Below are 5,141 nucleotides of genomic sequence, written 5' to 3' on the forward strand. Positions count from 1 at the left end.
CGGACGGCGATGGATCGCGACGCCCGTCGGGGGCGTGTTCGGCGGCGCATCGTTCGAGGCCACTGGGGCGCTCACAACGGTCTCTGGAGGCGCGACGTACGAGAGAGGAAGGGCGCTAATACCAAGAGTAGGGGAGAAGATGTTGGGGTGCTATGGTTACGAGAGAATGGAAGGGTCTATTGGGTTTATGGGTAGTTGGCTACTCTCCCTTTTCCCTTCTTTGGATGGTCCTGGCACATATTCCAAGGCTGGTGGTCTTTTAGCCTTAGGTGATTTGAAGTTCTCGCTTTGGAAGCTGGGGCCTTCGATGCCCTATGGATGCGTGCTCTTGTCTGTTGCGGGTGGGGTCATTTTGGGGTCGCGTGTCTGCCAGCTTGCACCTGGACCTTGCCTGGGATCCACAAGCAGAGGCCTTGGGTTCGAAAAGGGCCAGCAGGCTGGGCCCTTGATGATTTCTGAGAGGCCCACGAATGTGGGGGAGGGGGAGGATCTGAGCCCTGTATCGGAGTGGGAGTGGGGTGATCAGAGCAGCGTGGTGGATATTCAGGCTTTCAGGCGTGGGTCAACGGAGCCCCTCTGTACCAGGAGCAGCCTGCGCTTGGCCAAGGGCGGGAAGACTCCTATACTGCAGCGGGCCATGACCAGGAAGGCTAATCTGCGGGAGGGAGGCGATGGGAGCGGGGGAGGCTGGTCTACTAAATCCTTAGCGCGGAAGAGCTTACTCTGTGGTGTGAGACTAGAAGAAGCCGAGGCGAGGAATTTCGAGGAGTTTCTGGCGCGGCAGGCGTAGCCGGGGGGTTATCGCAGAAGGATGGGGCACCTTTTTGGGTGGTTGGTTTCGGGTGTCTTTAGGGTCTTATTATGTTAGGTGTGTGTTGTTGGAATGTAAGGGGGCTTAACTGCTCTTCGAAGCGGAACGCCGTTAGGGCGGTTATTTCCAAGTATTGTAATAGGATAGTGTGTTTGCAGGAGTCCAAAGTGAACTTTGTGTCTAACTCTTTCTTGCGTAGTATCGGCGGCCTTTTCCTTATCAAATGTGTTTATCTCGAATCCGACGGTTCCTCGGGGGGAGTCATCACGTGTTGGAATTCGCGTTTGTTCACAGGCCATGACGTCCTAGTGAGAAAATATTCGATCACTGTGCTACTTTCGCATGCCAAGTCTGGAACTAAGTTTTACGTCACGAACGTTTATGGGCCTGCGACGTGGGGTGGGAAGGAGGAGTTTTTTGCGGAAGTGGCGCAATTGAAATCGCATTGTAAAGGTTGCTGGGTTATTTGTGGTGATTTCAACTGCATCAGAAAACAAGAGGAGCGGAAAGGGAAGAGGTGGAGCACTAGAAATATGTCGCTTTTTAACAATCTTATCAGTGATCTGGCTCTTATAGATCCGCCGATGTCGAACCAATCCTTCACGTGGTCCAACATGCAAAAGAACCCAACTCTGGCAAGGCTCGACCGATTCCTATTCTCTACAGAATGGGACCAGGAATTCCCGTTTTCCAAGGTTGAAGCGCTACCCCGTGTCACATCGGACCACTGGCCTATTCTGCTGTCGGTTCAGCGAGATACCAAGGGGAGGCAGAAAATTTTTCGATTTGAAGAAGCATGGCTTAATCATGACGATTTTCTATCCAAGGTACCTGGTTGGTGGGCTGAGGGAGGGAATAGACGCTCAGCTGTGCTCACCTTTTCGGCGAAATTGAGACATTGTCGACAAAGGATTAAAGAGTGGTGTAAGAACGAGTTCTATAGCATCCGCGATCATAAGATTCTTCTTATGGACGAAATACACAAGATTGATATAGCGGAGGAACATGGAACGTTGCCTGAGGAGGAAGTCGAGAGAAGAGAGGAGTTAAAAGGTAAGCTGCGGGAGGTCTTAAACGATGAAGCTGCCATGTGGAGGGCCAGAGCGAACCAGCACTGGTTGCGTGAGGGGGATAACAATACGAAGTATTTCCACAGTGTTGCTAACGGGAGAAGGCGGGCCAATGGTATTGGAGTCGTTTCGGACAAGGGTCGCGTCTATCAATCCGAGGAGAGTAAGAAGGCATACTTTTTTCGCTACTTTCAGCAGCTATTCAAGACTGACGACACAACGCCGCATTCCTTCGGAGACTGGAGTAGACTCTTTACCCCTAGGCGGGGGTCAGCGTCCATGATGAGCCGACTAACGGAGGAGTTCACTGTCGAAGAGATAAAAGATGCGGTTTTCCAGCTTGGTAGCGATAAAGCCCCAGGACCTGACGGTTTCCCTTTAAGATTCTATCAAACGTTTTGGGACGTCCTTAATGGGGATATCCTCAATGTGTTCCAAGAGCTTTACGAAGGCAGGATTTCGACTACTCCTTTTGATTACTCATTCATCTGTCTTATCCCTAAGAGAGAAGGGGCGGAAAAGGCCAACGAGTTCCGGCCGATCAGTCTTATAAACGGAATCCAAAAGATTATTTCGAAGGTCCTCGCTAATCGACTAGCTGCTGTTATGAACGAGTTAATCTCTCCTTCTCAATCGGCTTTCGTAAAAGGGAGAAACATTACCGACGCATACGTAACTGTTTCTGAACTTATTGGGTGGGGTTGTAAGGAGGCCGTTGAGGGAGTCGGCATAAAAGTGGACTTCGAAAAGGCTTACGATAGAATTTACTGGCCCTTTCTCTTCAGTATTCTCCGATGGTGGGGATTCGAGGAGCAGTGGTGTGAATGGATCAGACAATGTGTGTGCAACGCTAAGGTAGCCATTTTAGTTAATGGTGAGGCAACTAACTGGATCAAAACTAAGAGAGGGGTACGACAAGGAGATCCGCTCTCACCATTCCTGTTCCTATTGGTGGCGGAGAGTCTCGCTAAAATGTCCAGCATGGCAATCTCAAACAACCTTTTCATGGGGATTGGCCCTTCACACAAGAGTTTAACGGCACTTACACAGTTCGCAGACGACACGTTCTTTTTCTCCGTGGCTAGAAAGCGGTATATGAGAAATATCCGACTGATGTGGAATCTTTTTGAGTGGGCATCCGGGTTGAAAATCAACAGAGAAAAGTCCGAGCTTTACTACCTAGGACGGATTGAGGGTAAAGCGGAGAGACTTGAGCAGTTGCTCGAGTGTAAAGTTGGCTCTCTCCCCACCACTTATCTAGGCCTACCTCTCTCACCTAAACCCCCCACGAAGGAGGCCTGGAGAGGTGTTATCCAGAAAGTCCAGCACATAATAGATGGGTGGCAGGCCAAACTCCTCTCGAAAGGGGGTAGACTTACCCTTGTCAATGCGGTGCTCACTAATCTGCCACTGTACTTTCTGACAGTGTTTAAGGCACCCAAATGGGTCATCAAGCATCTTGAAGCACTACGCAGGGATTTCTTTTGGAGTGGCTAATGCGACATCCCTGGCAGGGGGTGTCTGGTCGCATGGAAAAATGTCTGTTTGAGCAAACGGGCAGGTGGTTTAGGCATCCTAGATATAGCTGACATAAATACGGCTCTCCTCGTCAAATGGTGGTGGAGATTTCATACTGAACCCAATTTGCAGTGGATCAAGCTTATCCGAGCTTTGTACTATCGGAGAAGAAGACCGTTGTGGGAGGGGAGGTGTTTCCGACCGTCTTCACACTAGTGGAAGGGGGTGCTTCCCACCAAGGATATTTTCAAATGGGGGACCAACTACCTACTAGGTAATGGGGCATTGGTTGACTTTTGGCTTGACAGATGGTGCGGGGATACCACACTCCAAGCGTCCTTCCCGGAGCTGTTCACACAGCGGGGTCGCAAACCCATCCTGGTCCGGGATTGCTTAGGAGGCAACGATTGGGATTGGAGTAGGATCCTGGGTGAGGAAACTTCTGTTACGCCGAGCTTGCATCGCACCCTCGCAGAACTCAAAGAGAGAGTTTCTAGCTTTTCTATTGGCCAGACAGAGGACAGGATAGGTTGGAGATGGGATAATAATAATAATTTCTTAGTACGATCGGCCTACCGAATGTTGAACGACAGGGGCACGAGAGACGGGCGGGGTAGCTTGGTTTGGAGACTCCGAATCCCACTCAAGATCAAAGTATTCTGTTGGCTTGTTCTTAAGAAAAGAACACTTACGGCGGTCAACCTCAGTCTGAGAGGGTGGTCTGGAAGTACGACTTGTGCGCTGTGTAGGGTCCATGATGAGTCTGTGGATCACCTATTCACCCAATGCGTCTTTACCAGGTATATCATGGTCGTGGGACTCGACGAAGTTCAGTCCGGGGAATTGGGTGATGATGTACTTGAAGTCTGGGATAGGTGGAGGCGTAGGGATGGCGGGCTAAGTAGGAGGAACGGACTACCCGAGTTAGCAGCGTGCTGGTGGACCACTTGGACAGCTAGGAACGACGCTATCTTTCGCGGCATACAGTTCGACCCTGTAACTGTGGTGCGCAGGCTCAAGTTCCTGATTAACTCTTGGATTGACCTCCCTTAGTAGCCCTCTTTATATATATATACAGTATATCATATTATACTACAATAATATATATAATAACATACATATATAATATATATATATATACATAACATATATATAGTTAATTATATATATATATATATAACATTTAATATCATATTATATATACTACATATATATATTACAATACTATATATATATATATATAGTATATGTATATATATATGTATGATATATATATTATATTGTTGTATATATGATATTATAGATAATGTATGTATATATATAGTATATATATATCGTATGTATTTAAATATATATATTATATATATATAGTATATAATATATATATATTTCCGTGTTCACGAGGCCTCGTTACCTCACCCCTGTAGCCTAATTCACTTCTCCAATGAATGAAGCAGGTAGCATGCCTACCTATTCTCAGAAAGAAAAAAAAAAAAAAAAAAAATTCGCATCGAACCCCAATTCTTTCGCAACGTAATATCCGTGAATTTTTCAAATATCTCATTAATCCACCTACCATACACATCCACCACCTATATAATATCCAGTTAACCTTTCTCATACATAATATGACATATCATAATTTTGAATTAAATATATCATCGTATTTGAATTTAAATATTAAAGTGATTCAAAATTAAATTTTAAATCAAATATGAATTTTATTGCGAAAATACCTTTAT

This window comes from Ananas comosus, linkage group 3 (assembly GCF_001540865.1).
Source record: "Ananas comosus cultivar F153 linkage group 3, ASM154086v1, whole genome shotgun sequence".
Taxonomy (NCBI): domain Eukaryota; kingdom Viridiplantae; phylum Streptophyta; class Magnoliopsida; order Poales; family Bromeliaceae; genus Ananas; species Ananas comosus.